The sequence below is a fragment of the Artibeus jamaicensis genome, unplaced genomic scaffold, assembly GCF_021234435.1.
Source record: "Artibeus jamaicensis isolate MK-2021 breed Jamaican fruit bat unplaced genomic scaffold, CSHL_Jam_final contig_419, whole genome shotgun sequence".
NCBI classification, from domain to species: domain Eukaryota; kingdom Metazoa; phylum Chordata; class Mammalia; order Chiroptera; family Phyllostomidae; genus Artibeus; species Artibeus jamaicensis.
In genome coordinates this window covers 302,001-319,256 of record NW_026521824.1, presented here as the reverse complement: position 1 = coordinate 319,256, position 17,256 = coordinate 302,001, and the positions used below count along the sequence as shown (strand labels likewise).

General features: G+C 50.6%; 1 long non-coding RNA gene across 1 annotated transcript; it reads left to right on the top strand.

Moving 5' to 3' along the window:
- Positions 1-5,147: 5,147 nt before the first annotated feature.
- On the top strand, positions 5,148-13,624 carry LOC119062273 (uncharacterized). The gene is made up of 3 exons (XR_005084949.2): positions 5,148-5,296; positions 6,257-6,356; positions 11,090-13,624. It is a non-coding gene; the product is annotated as an uncharacterized LOC119062273 (long non-coding RNA).
- Positions 13,625-17,256: the final 3,632 nt, after the last annotated feature.

Here is a 17,256-nt window from a genome sequence, read left to right as displayed (position 1 = left end):
AGATTCCTTCACCTCCCCTGGCCTCAGTGTCCCCATCTATAAAGTGAGATGTTAGCAGCACCTGCCTCAGAGGAACCATTTGAGAGTAAAGTGAGCTAATACCCATAGAGCAGCCCCCATGGACATTGGCTGTCACAGTCACATGAGTGGCTGGTGTAGGTAAGGTGCCAGGCCTGTGAGTTCTCTCTGTCGCCTGACAAGGTGGCTGGTGTGTCCTCCCATGTACAGACCAGCTCACAGAGGCACAGGGATAAGGAGATGGCCTGAAGGCCTGAGCAGGGAATGTAGGCCATGGGTGCAGGTGGCAGTGCCCTGCAGAGCTCCACAAGGACATGGCCCGCTCACCCCCAGCCCTGCCAGTGGGGACAGCTGGGACTGAGCATCTGGTGCTCCCCTACTTGGTGAGGGTATCCACCCTCACCAAGCTCCCTGGCTTCAGCTGGGGCCAGCTGGCCTGGTGGGGACTTGATGTTTGCCTCACACACCTCAGGGTGTGCTTCTGGTGGCCAGGGATGCTGCCCAGAAGTGACTTTCTCGATAAATGAGAGGCCCCTTCATGTTTTGCTGACCAAAAATTAATAACAGTGATAGGCGGCCCTCTCGTTGTGCCAGGCTCATTCTGAATACTGTGCACACTCATGTTAATCTCCTTACAATCACCTGGGGCAGGAAATTGTGTCAGCTCATTCTGCAGATGGGAACACTGAGCTGGCAGGCTGTTTCACAGTTGGTGAGCAGCAGGGTTGGGGCTTTAAACCTGGGCAGCAAGCCTAGAGGCCTCACCTTAACCCCCACCTTTTGGGGTGGGTACTTTCATTATTTTATTATGTATTTCTTATTGGGGAATTTGAGGCACTGAGAGGTGTGTGTGTGTGTGTTTCCCTCAAGTCCATCCAGCCAGGAAGGAATGAGCTCAGATCTGAATGCAGGCTCTCCAGTTGCAGAGGCTGTAGAAGTCTCCAGGCCACCATTGGTCCTACCATGGCCTCCACTCCAGCCAGCTCCTCATTAATTAGTCTATTGCCCCCCTTTTATCTGCTTTTCTAGCCATTTCACACCTTTACCTCAGGCCCAGGACCGCATGTGTGAACTCTGGTGGAGGGTGGCCTCTGTGCCTTGGTGTGCCCTTCTGAGAAATAGCCTCACAGCCCGTTTAGAGGGCCAACCAGGGCTTGGGGAGAACGGGCATCACCCAGGGGCTCACATGACACTCCAGGCTCCTGGACCCCTCCCTACCCCCTAGGCTCAATTTTGGAAGTCTTCATGGGTTGCTAGGGCTCTGTGGGGACTGCTGCACAGCCTCACCCCATGGACTCAGAAACTCACTTGGCCTGCATGGGATGTAGTGGGGGGTCCCTTCCATCTTCCAACATCCTTGACTCCAGAATCTGCTCCCCACATCAGGCATTCTCTTCCCTTTGAAACATCTGTCTTGCTATGGAGGAAGCTATTCATAGCCACGTTGATGCAAAATTTATAAAGTGTGGCTGGTAGGGCTGAATCCACCCTGGCACAGACTGCACCCCCCTCCGGGCAGCTCTTCCTGTCTTGTGCCCGTGCCTGTGGGCTTGCACACTAGCACGCATGGGGGGGAGAGCTTGATCCCTCCTCTACCCTCTCCCTCAGTGTCCTCTCCCCCGGGCCTGAATGCCTGAGTTTCCACTCCTAGGGGACCCAGACTTAGCAAAGTCAGTCCGTTTAGGATGGAGGGGACATGGCTTGCAGCATGAACTCTCTCCCTTTTTCATGTTTCAGCTGCACTCATGCCTATTTCTTCACCTGAAGAAGGGCTCGTTGTCGCCATAGGAATGAGACACTCTGAGAGCCCACACTGAACCCAGGCACTATGGACTCATTCAGTCCTTATAAAACCCTATGAAGAAGCTGCAGTTATATGCCTGTTATGTGTGGGTAGAGTGAGGCACAGAGAGCCCAGATAAAGCAACCAGGGCCCGAAGGAGGGAGGACTGGAAAGTCGTGAATCTGGGATCTGAAACCTCACCTGTCACTTACTCACCACTGCTGACACAGTGTGTGACCCTGTCTCCCTCACCATCTGATTGCCTTTCCTTGAAGAACCCACAAGCAGGAAATTTCTGGGATGGAAGCTTTGTAAAAGACTGATGTTCATCTATGTCCCAGATGGGTGGGCAGGGCCCGGGGAAAAGATATTAACTGACCAAGGACACAAAGAGATGGCTGCTCTGGCTCAGCTTGCAGCCGCTGGTGGGGGAACCCTTCACCCTAGATGTGGTCTGGGACAGCTTGGGAGCCTCACCTACCCTAGGCTGCCAGCCTGACCACCTAGACATCATGCAGATGCTGTGGCCCCTGTTGGTAGGGGCTCCAGGCTCTTCAAGAGGAGACTGACACCACGTGGCATGGCATGGTACTTCAGGAGGTACTCTGCTCCTGGCATACTCACCCACTCCCTCCGTCAGTCCTGCAGTGGCCCTGCAGCAGGCCCTCTGTTTACCCCACTCCACAGATGAGGTGAAGAGGAGGGCCCAAAGTTGAACAGCTGGCAGGTGGCAGAAGAGGCATGGCACCCAGGTAGTCTGGCTCATTATGTCAGCTGTTGCTTCTGCTGTGGTTCTGCAGTGGATCTGCTCTGTCCCTGGTGGGTTTTTCCATTTTAATTGAGGTGACATTTACATAACATTAAAGTACTCATTTTAAAGTGTAAATTCAGTGGCATCGAATACATTTACAGTGTTGTATAAGCATTTCCATTCCAGGACATTTTCATCACCCTAAAAAGATACCTTGCACCCATTAGCAGTCACTCTCCATTCCCCTCCATCAGCTCCTGGCAAACTCTAACCTGCTTTCTGTCTCTGTGAATTTGCCCATTCTGGACATTTCATACAATTGAAATAATACAGTATCTGGCTTTTGTATCTGGCTTATTTTACTTTGCATAATGTCCTCAAGGTTCATCCATCTCATAATGTGTGTCATAACTTCATTCTTTTTTATGGCTGAATAATATCCCATTTGTTTATCCATCATCTGTATGTGGACATTGCATTGTTCTGCCTTTGGACATTGTGAATAGTGCAGTTATCAACATTCATGCACCATATTTTTTTAAAAAAATTGTTTATTTTAATTGTTCATTCATGCACCAGTCTTATGTGGACACTGGTTTCAGTTCTCTTGGCAGAGACCCTGAGGGATCAGATATGGTCCCTGGTGTTTTGAGGTTCCTGCTCTTGCTGGTTGAGGCCCTGATAATTGTCCTCGTAATAAGCACCCCTGCTTCACTCGGCTGAACGCGTGCCTTTCCCCTCTGCTCCCCTCTTACCTGAGTATGTCTTTCTTTCTGGGCATAAGCCCTCTGTCTCCAAAAGGCTGTACTTTGCTTCTTCCCTCCTTTGTTACTGGGGGCTCTGGCCAGGGTCCTAGGGCTCCAAGAGACCAGGCCACCAGCAGGGAAATCAAGGTTTATAAGGGGAAAGGGTCTGGCTCAGTGCAAAGGACCTGGGCTGGTATTTGATCTCAGGCCTAGGAGACAAGTCCTGACTCCTTACACTGTCTCTGTCTGTCTCATAAGGGGTGTTGCCCCTGGAGATAGCCAAGCAACAGGACACTCACGACCCATTTTTAGGGGGCATCGGCTTTCCTCCAAGATCTGGGGCAGGATGTCACACTTTTATGTAAAAACAATGATGGTTGGATTCTGCATTGGAATGGTAACCACACATGAATTTTTCGTCCTCAATCACAAGTGTTCAAGAAATATCCTGGCCTGGGTACCCAGAGACATGCCAGGGATCTGCCCTTGCCACAGCTCCCAGCTGTTCAATGTGGGGATGTGACTGAAACTCCAGATGACCTCTTTGGGGCATGCTTTTGGGATGGGTCTTTGCTGTGCCTCTGCTTGCCCCAAAAGAAGCAGCAGCTCTCTGCCTCTCTGAAGCCCTAAGTTGTAGGGAAGGAGGCCCTCCTATGCAGGAGCATGGTTTTCCTTCCAAGGACCCTGGCACTGATTGGGACTTTGGAATTTATTTTCCTTCCTCCAGGGACTTCAGCTCTACTTGGTTTGCAGCACCCCCACCCCCTACCCTTCTGAGTAGCAGTGGACACTTTATAAATAGTGAACTGATCCTTGGATCTGCCCCCTTGGGATCCCATGTGTGCCCCTAAAACCATGGTGTTTGCCACTCTCTTCCCTGTATACGTGGGGAAACAGGGCCTCCAGTGAGGTCAGGCTTTTTCCAGAGTTACCCATGGAGGCTGTTGGGGTGGGGATGGGTCAGGAACTAGCTCCTGTGACTTTTGCCTGAGGCATAAATTTGCCTCCCTTCAGTAAGCCCTGGGTTTAATGCCAATATATTCTCAGGTCCTGGAGCCTTAGTGTCCCTTGGGCAAGAGCACCTGCCCCTGCATCGGTCCCTGATGAGGGCACTGGGGTACTGGGAATGAGATGAACTACCCTTTTAACAAATGTTGACTAAGTGTCTACCCTAAGCTAAGTAGCCCTAGTGCATCCAGGGAGACCTGGAACAGGGACCCTGGCCTCATGGAGCTGATGTTCTTGTTGGAAAATAAACACTAGCAAAGAGCCAGAGGGAAGCGGGCACTGGGAAGACAAAGAACGCAGGGCATGGTAAGACAAAGGTCAGGGAAGGCCTCCTGGAGCAAAATCCTGAACAGAGTGAATGAGCCATGAGATGCCTGCAGGTGGTGGAGCAGCTGGTGCAAAGGCCCTGAGGTCTGTCTGTGGTTGGCCATTGGAGGAAGTTGCTAAGAAACAGCAGGGGTCACAGCTGTGGTCCAGCCTGCAGACACATTCAGTTTGGCCTACAGAGAATTGACTCTCCTGAAGATTTTAAAATTTGGAACTAGTGACAAACACTTTAATATCTAAGATTTTTTTTTATTATGAAAAATACAGATTTCCAGCCTCTCTTAAGGAACCAAAGGTCTGACAGCACCAGGGCCTAATTTTGGAAATTTAGAATCAAACAGCATCCACCCCTATGCCTCAAATTTCCTCTCACTATGCTCTCTTGCCTGAGTGCAGTAGGATTTGCACTGGTGGCCTCGGCCAGGGTCATTTATGTGTCCCCCAGAGGGTGGGACAAAGGTCATATAGGTGCCTCTGCAGACTTTGCTTCTCTGTATTCCTTCTAGATCAAAAACTGGTAACTGAAGCTTTGAAGTACTGTTGCCACCAAATGAGGCAGGACTAAAAGGCTGCATAACATCGTTTTCCTAGTTCTCTCCAGTTCCTGGACTTCACAGCAATTTTTCTACCACTGGAAAATCAGGGATACACTCGCCCCTTATGGTATCTATACTGCCCCTAACTGTAAAATCTCAGGTATGTTGCTGTGGCTGATGTGGCTCAGTGGATTGAGTGCAGGCTTGTGAACCAAAGGGTCACTGGTTTGATTCCCAGTCAGGACACATGCCTGGGTTGCAGGCCAGGTACCCAGTAGGGGCATGTCAGAGGCAACCACACATTTACGTTTCTCTCCTTCTCCCTTCCTTCTCCTCTCTCTAAAAATAAACAAATAAAATCTTTTAAAAAACCCATAGGTAGGTTGCCTTGTCCCTGGGTTAAGTTACTGCCCTTTTCTGATACCTCTGTTTTGTTGTCTGAAAAATGAGAGGAAATAAGCATTGACTTGTATAGCTCAGGACTAAAATGGGAGAAGTCAGGGTCTTTAAGGTTTAGGGCTAAAAACCTTACATATGTTCAATTTAGGGTCAAAGAGAGATTTGAGGACATGCCAGCCTTTAGGTTGAAGCCAAACACAACCTGGCATGCATGTCAAGATCTGGGATCAAATCACCCTGTCTGTTATCTTTTCTTCTTCCTTTCCTATCTGGCGTTTGTCTCTCATTCATTGTTTGACCCCTGCCTTTGAGCATCCATTGTGTGTCAGGCCCTGGAGGCAGGGCCTCTGATGAAAGTCTCCCTCTTGTCCCTACCCCTTACCCAACTGGAGCTTGGCAGTGGGAAGGGAGAGGGTTTTCGACTGCCTCCCTCCATTTTTGGCAGCAGCTACACATTTCCCATGGCTTCAGGAGGAATAGATTCCTGCTGGTGCTGTTTACTGGTGTCTACTCTGTGGTGGCATCATCCATGTAACCAGTTCCCTAGAAGTGGCTCTCTCTGAGAGACCTGGAGACATGTTGCTTCCTGGCTGGACACACTAGAGCAGTCTGGCTCAGTCTCTTTCCTCACCAGACCTGTGAGTGTCCTGAGGATGAGGCACCAGCTGTTTCCTTCTTCGGTTTGCAGAGTTCAAGAGTGACATGGAGAGACACGTGCAGGAACCATTCCCATCTCACCAGTTTCCCATGAGCTGGACACTCTATAAGCCCTCACTACACTCTAATAGGTAGGTAAACTAAGGCATGTGTTCTTAACTCCAAGCTCACAGGGGGGCCTGTGCAGCTGAGCAGTGGGGAGGCACTGGCCCAGGCCTTCTCACATGAATGGATGAATGGACAAATGGGAGAAGCAGGGCTCTGTGCATGTTTTGGGGTGGGAACTAGGCCTGAGTCCCAGGCTTGCAGGGGATTTGCCCATCATTGTCTGGTCCCTGATCCCAGGCAGACCAGTGTTAAGCTGGAGCCTTTGGTTTGGCACAGAGACCCAGAGCATCCAGGGAACTGAGCCGGGCTAATGGGCTTGTCTTCCCAGCGGCTACCCTGAGTAGCTAGGCCCCAGAGGTGGGCATGAATGGGTCCCATAGAGAGATAGTGACAGGGCTGGGACAAGAGCCTGGGTCTCTGCCTGCGTTCCACCTACTATACTGAAAAAGGCTGTGTCTGTCCCAAAGGTAGTCTGTCCTCAGACTGCCGGCTTTTGCTGCAACCCCAACCCTAGCCCAGACTCCCTCTCCTCTTGCTCCCCTATGGCCTTCTGTCCTCCTTAAATACCACAAGCTTCTTCCAGCAACAGGCTTCTGCCCTTGCTCTTCTCTTGGCCTGGGATACCCTTTTCCCTAGCCCTGTCACTCCATGAGGAGGTCCTCCCTCACCCTCAGTGTGCTATGGCGCTCACATCTGGGGGCTTGCCCCTCAGCTTTCTCATCACTGAATGTGATCAAACACCAGCACCCTGTCTGGTGCCAAAGGGCAGAGGCCAGGCCTCCTTGCTAGCCACAGTGCCTGACCCAGGAGCCCTGGTGTGTAGCAACTACTCAATCAGTTGGAGGAATGAGTAAAGCCTACTGGGCACCTGGCACTGGCACAAACAGCTTTTGCATGTTCTAATTCATCCCATCTTGCAGATGAGGTGGCCAGAGTTCAGCGAGACTCACAGACCTGCTTAAGGATGCACAGCTAGGCAGTGGCAGAGGTGAAGGGTGAGAGTTGTGTCATTGTCAAGACAACACCATGGGCCATTGAATAGGGAGGGTAAGAAGGAGAAGTCTGTGGTGGTGTGGGGCACAACTTCCAGGCCTGGGGGCCTGGGTGTTTTTTCCTTCTGTCTTGTAGGCCTCTCCCATCTGCTGCTCTCACCTCTGCCCCAGAGCCCTGCCTGATGGAGTAAAGAGGGGCCTTCAACCATCCTGCCATCTGAGGGGTGGCTCCACCTTAGACAGGAGAGAATTCAGATTCTGAAGGACATCTGGCTCTCCCAAGGCTGACCAGTCAAGGGGTCAGGGCTGAGGTCACCAGCTGTGATGGCTTGGGCTTTGATGCAGGTAGCCTCTGATGCAGTCACCTCTGATGCTGTCACTTCATGTCACTTCTGGAGTGGGTAGAGCCAGGGCCAGTCTGGTGGCTCAAGGTTGTCTCAGAGAGCCAGCTCCCCACCCCCTGCCCTGAGCATGCCCCTGAGCCTGGCCCTGGCCCTTGTAGGTCCCTCAGGGGCACCTCATGTGCACAGGACACATTCTGCCCCAGAAGGTGGGGTTACCTGTTCTGAGGCTCCAGTAGACATCTCCTCTGGTCCTGGTGTTCAGAACAGAAGCACATGCCCACCTAGCAGCAAGGGAAACCAGGAGGCAGAACGTGGCCTCCAGTCTCTGGGGCAGTGAGCATTGGCCTGGTCACCAAGGCTTGCTTTGACCTCTCTCTCCTGCCCCCTTGGTAGCAGATGCGATGGGCTCTGGGCCCCAGAAATAGGACTCCTCTTCATTCTTTTTCCCAGACACTCAGAGCCTTCATATACCCAGGCCTGACCTATTATTTATACCAGACTCTTCTTAGGACCAGGTGTTTTGCTGGTGGATGAGGTGGTGGGGGTTGTGTGGTTCAGAGGGTCTGTTTTGTTGCTTCGATTCTGCATCTTGGGCCTGTGCTTGAGCCTGGTAAAGCCTTCTCACAGTGCCAACTCCAGGAATCTTGAAAGGCCCCAGGCTGTTAGTTTATGGAGTCCTATTACACACTCAGAGAAAGGCTGCTTAGAGAGGCTGAGCTACTTGCCCGCTGTCACACAGCACCTGCCCTTGCTGTGCATTGTCTTTAGCCCCCTCCTAAGCCATTACTCCTTCTCTCTCCCCCTCTTTTCCCTGAAGCTTGGAACTTGAGGCCAAATGGGGTCTGAGGGCCCAAACCTAATCTTCCATTCTGCCCAAGGTCACACAGCACTCAGCGGCAGGTGGAACTCCACCCAGGCCAACAAGTCCACTACCTCTGCTGGGCTGAGTCTTCATAGGGCACCATGTGGGGGCCCTGAGGAAGGAAGGGATGTAATGCAGTGTGGGGGTGCTAGCCTTTTCCTCATTGGTCTCTCCATGGGGGTGTAAGACAGAAAGGCATGATGGGCACTTGTTTTCATAGGTCAGGGAGTCAGTTTGGTTATGTGAGGGATGGGTGGGAGCCCCAGTCTCTGAACCTTGAGAGGGGCCAGCTAATATGAGGGTGCTCCAGGGTTGGCACCCTGAAGAGTGGGCTGTAGTTGGGACACAGCTGGCTGCTTTATCTGGAGCCAGGGATACACTTTGCTAATGTCTGGGATGTTGCCTCTACACACTTCCTTAATCATTAAACACACCTGCTCTTCTTTTTTAGAATTATATTTTATCAATTATGTTATTACAGTTGTCCCAATTACACTTACTATTCTTCCACAGTATTTGCTGTGTACCTTACTGACCACTGGCAGTGTGGGGTGCCTTCTGCACCGTCAGGTCCTCTGCATGAAAGGCTGTCCCTCTGGTTGGACGGCAAGCCCTTTTGAACACTTAGCTATTTAAACAGCACCGCTGCAGCAGTCCCAAGGTCACAGCTACCACATGTCCTAACTATTTCCAAAGGATTTGAGTGCCATTGTCAAACTCCTGGGCCAATGGGTTAGCAGGTTTCATTTTTCTATTGAATTTTTAAAGGACACACTGTGCACAGAATGTTAGGGCACAACATGGATGGCTCCTGCTTTTCTCTGTCCTCCAGCTTCTCATAGCTCTCTAGAGGCAACAACCAGATTTCCTGTGTGTCCTTCCAGAGACCTGCATACATACATAGCATTGATACAAAATCTTTTTTTGTGGTTCTTATTTTGAATAACAACAAAGACAACAAAAAATGTAGCATGTGTGAATGCTGTTCTATGCCTTGTTTTTTAAAAAAACTTGATATATCTTGGAAGTGTCTCATGTCAGGATTGAAGGAGCCACATTGTTCTTTTTCTCTGCTTTGTGATATTCTTTGATAAGATGTCACTGATATTCAGTGCTATTTAGTGCATCAGTGCCTCATGGTGGGCATCCTGGTGTCTGACCTTTTGTTCTTGCAAACAGGATGCAGTGAGCATCTTTGCTCAGGTGTCACTTCACACATGTGCAAAGATATCCATGAGCTAAAGTCTTCAGTGGGCCTGTGTGGGGAGTAATTTCTGACAAGCTTGCCTAAATGGCCCCCTCTGTGGCGGCCATCTGGGCAGTGATGAGTATGGTACCCAGTGCCCTGAGCTATGCTGAGATTTTTGACAATCTGATGATGTAAATGGCATATCCAGGTAAATTGAATTTGGTTTGCACTTTTTAGAGCTGGCAAAGGTCGGGTAGGGGTTGAGGGAAGCACTCTTGGCCTGGCAGTCAGCTCTCACATGGGTAGGACAGCACTGACCATGCTCAGGGTTGATAAGGGACCCATGGGTCCCAGGTACATGTCAAAGGTAGGCAAAATGTCCTGAGAGATTAACTTTGGTGGGGCCTTTAAATGGGTGGGGCCTTTAGAAGGGTTTCCTCAGTCTAGAAGGAGAAGAGAGGGCACTCCAGGCAGTTGCTACAGCACAGGCAAACACAGGGAGGTGTGGAAACCAGGATAGGCTCAGGAAATGGCGAGGCTGTTGGCTTTGCAGGAGGGGACAGGGGCAGGTGGTCTTGCCAAGGGCCTCAGTGTGTCCTCTGAACACTGGTGAGCCAAGTCACGAGAGGTAAGAGGGAGGTCCTGGGGAGGAGATGTACAGGAGTGACCCTAATGAAGGACCTTTAGCCAATAATGAACCCAGAGTGGAGTCAAGGCCAATGTTTTATTCTTGGCCATGCGGAACCATCAATCACCAGCTCTTGCTGCCCAGCTGGTACCACATGCCACCCCAGGCTATTTTGGACTTGGCCTCCTCTCCCTATCCTCCAGATCTCTCTCCTTGCTGGTATAGGGGTGGGGTGCTTGTCCTGATCAGAATGATGGGTCAGAAGCCAGGGGTCAATTCCTGCTAAGCATTTGGGTAAACAGAGGTTCAGAAAGGTACAGTGGTGTGGTCAGGATCCTGCCACAGAGGAGGACTGGGCCTTTCGCGTCTCCCATGTAGCCCTGAGGCAGGTAGGGGGATGCACTCCCATGTGACAGAAGGGATATGGAGAACCATGGGTGCCAGATGGCAGACCTGATCCCATGGTGAGTCAAGACCAAGCCAAAGCTAGAGCTGGTCCCACTGTTGTCACTCTTCCCAGGTTTGTCGCTCGCCATGCTGCCTCTAGGAAACAGGCATCCTCAGCTCCCAGGGGAGCTTAGTTCCAGTGCGCTGGCCCCTCATGTCCTCCACAGACACCTTGGAGACCTCCTCAGGGACTGTCCCCTGCCAGCCACTGGTGCCTTGGAGAGGGGTAGTTCCTGACCATTTCCTGAGCTGGATACTATCTAAGCCTGACTCTCTTTTCTTACCTTTCTGCAGCATGAACCTTCAAAAGGACAGACAAGCAGCCTGGAAATCCCAGAACCTCAGGGGTCCTGGCCGAGCTCCTTCAGAGGACACACTAGAAGCACCAGGCTCAGAGAGGGAGGAAACCCACCCAGGATAAGACAGTATGGCACTGACAGAGTGGGGATAGGGCAAAAAGAAGGAGCACATATTAATTTGTTTTTACTCTGTGCCTGTGGTGTTCCTGCTGCTCGACTTGCTGCTCCTCAGTCAATCCTCAAGAAAAACTTCAGGTGATCTTGGTGATGAGGCTGATCCACCCCCAGTGCAGTGACCCCCCACTTGAGGCTCCTTTCCCAAGGTCATGGCACTTAGCCCCCAGGCCGGGGTTCAGAGGAGACAGAGAAAGCAAGGAGACACATTCAGTGACCCTTGGTGTTGAGCATTCCCACCAGCCGCTTGGAGATGCAGAGCTGACGCTGCAGCAGAGCCCATAGAGCCACTGTCCAACTGGGCCTGCATACTTCTCAAAGCAGGGTTCCCTGGGCTCCCAGGGTGGCTGAAGCACTTACTACATACTAGGTGTGGTCTCATCACCTCCCTTCCTCTCTGCGATGGAGCTGGAGGCTTGGGCTTTGGGCTTCAGCATGAGCCCTCCCTGCTGTGATCTCGCAGAGATGGTGGCAGATCCTGGGATGCCTCCTGGTCTTGGAACTGTGCCTTGCCTAGGCACTCCAGGAAGCCAGTGTGGTTGGAGCAAAGTAGACGACAGACAGCAGGTGCATGATTGTCAGGGGGCTTGGGCTAGATCATGAGGGTCTTGTTGCCAGGTCCCCACTTGCTCACAAGTTCCTGTGTGATTTCAAGCAGAGGGCAGGCAGGGTCTACTCCATGCTCTAGCCTCCTTGTCATACCAGCCCTGAGGTAGAAGTGGTGGGCTGGGGATTTTGACTTGCCCCTTAGGACTCCATGCCTCTGAACTTGGTCTACAAGGATGTGCCACTGTGTTATCTGGGTGAACATCACAAAGCTCCCTGCTAGGCCCTGCAGGGGTGTGCTGAGGACCCAGTGGACTCCTACCTTCGGTCCCAGGAATCTTGGGGGAGACTCAGGGTGTGTTGGAGAATGAGAATGCTACTTCCTCTCTGCATCAGGCATGAAAGTCCTCCCTAAAGGGCTTAGAGGGAGGATCCCCAAGGAATGCCTCTGCTTCCCTGCCAAAGAGTCCAAAACATTCTTTGCTTCTTGCACCCTCATCACTCCATGTGATGTTGGCCCAGGGCACATCCTTGTAATACCCTGCCTCTACTTGGCCTTCAGGAGTTGGGGGAGCAGAAAGGGGCAGTTCTGTCCCCAACCCCATCTCCTGCTTTAGAGGGTAATGAGTCAGCCAGCCAGGGGTTAAAAGCTGGAGTCAGGTCTGACTCATAGTTTTGTCACCCACTAGCAGAGGTACAACCTTTCTAAGCTTCAGTTTCCTCATCTTTAAAGTGGAGCTGGAGTGTTGACTGGAGGAAGAGCTGTGTGTGTGTGTGATGCATGAGGTGGGCACACGTGTGCTCACTGTAGTTTCACCTTCTGGGGCCCCACCTCTCTCAGGGAAGCTCACGTCCCTGGTCCTCCGGTGGTGCATTCTCTGCCCTAGCCTGGCTAGAAGCCTCAACCTACACTCCCCTCCCCTTCTCTGATTCCTTCCTACCTGTTGGCTGGAACAGGCTTGGTCCCCATCAGGTCACTAGGATAGGTTGGTCACTAGCCACCCTCTGTGGAGACCCTCTTAGATTTCTAGGCATCTTCTGATCCCCTAGATGTGTGTCTGAATCTAAATGTGTAAAGCTAGTCCTTGCCTGTGGGATGTGTGGATTCCTGTGGAGCCCTTGGTAGGCTGTCATCATGCCTCTTCTTGCACACCTCTGAAGTTCAAGGAAGCAAGAAGCCAAGCTGGGAACTGATTTCTGTGCCTTCCCTGAAGTCCAAGGGCCTGGGTTGTGCCTCCTGCCTGAACTATTCTGGCTGTGTGATGGTGGGTGGACTCGCCACTGCCACCCTCCAGGCATCAGGAACTGGAGGAGGCCTTACAAGGGTAGTTGAGAAAGCCAGGCATCCTTACGAGAGAGGAGCCCACAGGCCTTGCACATGTGTGAGAATATTGACCCTGCTGCCAGGAGCATCTGATGAATGAAGTCATGGTCTGCACTGTCATTTCCTGGGGGGGGGATGGGGAGATTACCAGGGCCAGGCCAGGAGGCAGGAGGTTAGTGCCAAAGCCAAGCCCTGAGCAGAGACATCCCCCTCTGAGCCTTAGTCTTTCCTTCTGTAGGTGGCGAGCATGCCAGGCCTGGGTGGTCACCCCAGAACCCTGTGTCCCGCTTCTGTCTTTCCTGGCCCTGAATACTGCCTGAGCTGTCTTGCTGTCTATGGACACACTGGTACATTCATCTCTTGTCTTCCCTACTGCAATGTTGCCTCACAGAGGACAGAATGCCATCTGGCTTGCTTACCTCCTCAGTGCTTGGAGCAGTGCCTTGCACATAGCAGGTGCTTAATAAAAATTGTTGAATGAATGAATTTGATGAATGCATGATTGTTGGTCTTCCTTATTCTATGACACTTATTGGGCACCCACTTTGTGCCAGGTTCTGTGCTAGGGGCTAGAGATCCTCTGGTGACAGATTAATAACCCTACCCTTGTGGAGCTGACACTCAAGTTGGGGGATTGATAAATATCAGGTAGCAATTAGGTACCTTGGAAAAATAAGGCAAGGGGGGGCATACTGCCAGGGTGGGAGGGGCTGCACTTCTAAATCTCATGGTCCAGGAAGGTCTTCCTGAGCAGGCAACATATGAATAAAGACTTGAAATGGTTAAAGAATTAAACAAGAATCCATTTGAGAAAGAGCATTCCTGGCAGAAGGAACAGCAAATGCAAAGACCCTGAGGCGAGACCATTCCTGGCATTTTCAGCTCAGGAAGTAACAATTCCTCACTTTCCCTCACCACACACCCAGCTCCTCAGTGAATTCTGCAGTTGTACCTGCTGAATTCCAAACAGGACCACTTCCCCCACTACTGCTGTCACAGTCATCCTGCCACTGGACTAGAGTTGTGGTTGCATCACAGCCTCCCTGGGTCACACTTGCCCATTTCACCTCTTCTTTGCATGGCAACTGGGGGTAGCTTAGAACACAGAAGACATAACCCTTATAGTAACTGTGAAAAAGAGTTTGGTGATTACACCAAGAGTTACTATAGGACCCAGAAATTCTACTTGTAGGTATGTCCTAAGAGAAATGAAAAAAGACATCCACACACATACAGACATGTTCATGCATCAATATCCACAGTTGTCACAAGTTGGAAACAACCCTAATGGCCATCAACAGATGCATGAATAAATAAAATGTGACAAATCCATATAATGGAATATTGTTCAACTATAAAAATGAATAAAGTACTGATTCATGTTACCATATGGATGAATCTTGAAGACATTATGCTAAGCAATAAAAAGCAGACACAAAAGACCTCACACTGTAAGATTCCATTGATTTGGAATGTCCAGAATAGGCAAATTCACAGACAGAATGTACATAATGGTTTCCAGGGGCTGAGGAAGAGGAGAGTGGGAGTGACTGTTTAGTGGGAGTTGGGTTTCTTTTGAGGTGATGAAAATATTTTAGTTCATCCATTCATCCATCCATCCACCCAACCATTCATCCACTCACCTATCCATCCATAATCATCCATCTGCTATCCATTCAGTCATCTCAGTCCATCTGATGGGCTGAGTCTGCCTGCTCTCACCCCATCTAATTATCCATCCTTCCCATACATACACTCACCTGTTCGTTGATGCATCCATCTATCCACAGGTTCATCTATTTTCTTTCTTCATCATTGATTGCATCTGTCTCTGCATTCATCTCTCACTTACAGAGATTTTTCTAACATCTGACTCCAACCTGCTCAGTAGAAATCTCCTCTTCACCTTCCACTGCTGATTGAGCCAACTCAAACTTTAAATTTAGCGACGCTTCAAGGCCCTGGAAAGCTCTCATCTCTCCTCTCATTTCTACTATTGATTCCAGAAGTTAGTGTGCACTAGGCACTGTGCCTGTTGTGCCCAGTGGGTGAGTTGTCCCCAGCTTTCCTCCTCTGGCCTGGATTGGAAGCTGTTCCTGAGGGTCTGGACTGGGGTCCTGCAGAGGAGAGGTGAGCCATGATCACAGGAGCTGGAAGTGAGGGGATAAATAGGAACAAATTGATGAACTGGGCCTCAGTTTCCCCATCTGTAATGTGGGGATAAACAATGATGACCTTGCACCACATTCTAAGGTGGGTCCTTGAACTACCTGAGTTCTAGAGTGGAGGAGGGGTTGTTTGCTCCTCCCTTTTCTCCCTGCTATGCATCCTCTTAAAGGTCCTGATGACCCTGGACTTAAGGAGGGAAGTGCTTGCTGTGGGAGGAGGCATCTCAGCCCCCATTAGCACTGTTAACAGCCCCTGGGGAACCAGGGGTCACCTGATGGCAGCTGTAAGGCCATTAGCAGTCCATTAACCCCATCGCCTTTCTCCCCAAACCCCTGCTTTACCTCAGGTCCTGCCCTACACTTCCCGGCAGAGCTTCAAGGCCCCCACAGCAATCCCATTAAGCCTCAGATTCCCCATCAATGGTCAAGGCCCAGTCAGCCCGTGCCTGGTCCAAGTGGTGAAGGACAAAGGCAAGAAGTATGGCAGGTGTAAGCTGGTGGCTGGACCCACTGAGCGGGTACTGAGGGCAGGTAGGTAGGTGTGCCCTGCGAGACAGCAGCTTAGCACAAAGTCCCTTCTGCCTTTGCGAACAGAACTTGTGTGCTATTTTCTGCTTTCTCTCCACAACATATGTGAAGTGCATTTCATTCAGTTGGAGCTGTGCCAGGTCAGTCAGTCAATCAACAAATGTCCGTTGAGCATCAAACCTTGGGCAGCAGGGCACAGATTTAGACTCTCTTAATTACAGAAGATTTGCCAACAGCTAACTATTCATTGAACACCCACTGTATGCCATGCCCAGGGACACAGCAGTGAAAGAGACAAGCATTCCAGCAGAGGAGATGAAAAATGAAACATATGGAAGAATAAATAGGGCAATTCTCAAAAGATTAGTACCATGCAAGAGACCAAATATGGTGTCATGTAAGACAGAGGTGGGGTAGCAACCAGAGAGGGAGAGAGAGGTGGGAGAGGACACAAGGGGCCATAGGAGTTTGGATTCTTCTTGTTATACAAAGCAGAGAAAGGGCATGATCTGGTTCAAATTTCATAGGATCCCTCTGGCTGTTCTTGAGGCATGAAATGGGCTGCAGCTGTAAAAAGGCTACTACATGAGTCCTGGTGAGCCAGATGGTGGCTCTAACTGGGCTAGGAAGGTAGAGGGGAGGTAGATTCAGATCTGCTTGAGTCTGAGTCACCAGGAATTAGAATCCTCATAAATCTTAGTATTAGACTCCCTTAATTAGAACAAGACTAAGAAACCTCATAGAATCCTGCCATTATAAGCTGGAAGGAAGCTCAGGGGGACTTGATTCATCCCCTCTGGCCTCAGCTAGCAACCCAGCACCACCTCAGCCTCTGCTGAAATAGCACACCCTCCTCACACCCCCTCTGTACTGGCTGCTTTAAAGGGCCAGCTGCTGAAAAACCATCTCCTCAGCGTCCCTCATAGGGATGGCAGCCATGCAACCCAGCCTGTCTCATGAAGGGGAAGGGTCATCAAAGAACAAGTATAAAGGATCCATGAACAAAGACAATACAATAGGGAGGGGAGGATTGAATGTGGGAGGTGGAGGTGGTAGGGCGGGGGAGAGTCATGGGGGGAAAATGGGGACAACAGTAATTACACAAAAATACAAAATAAAAGCATAAATAATACGATTTACAAAAAGAGAGAGATTTATGTAAATCTCAGGAAGAACTGATGAGGTTTATGCCATTATTCTTCCCATTTTATAGATGAAAAAACTGAGGCTCAGTGAGGGACTGTGTCCTGCCTGGTCTCAGGGCCTGGCCTTAGGGTGGACAGGGCCAGAGAAGAGGGGCAGGAAGAGAATATCTGGCACATTTTGTCAGCCAGCTGCCTGCCTGGCCTGCCAGGAGAGGGGACCAAAGAGAAGCTTCATTGGAGAATGAATGCTCAGTGATGTCTTCATTGGAAACCTCAA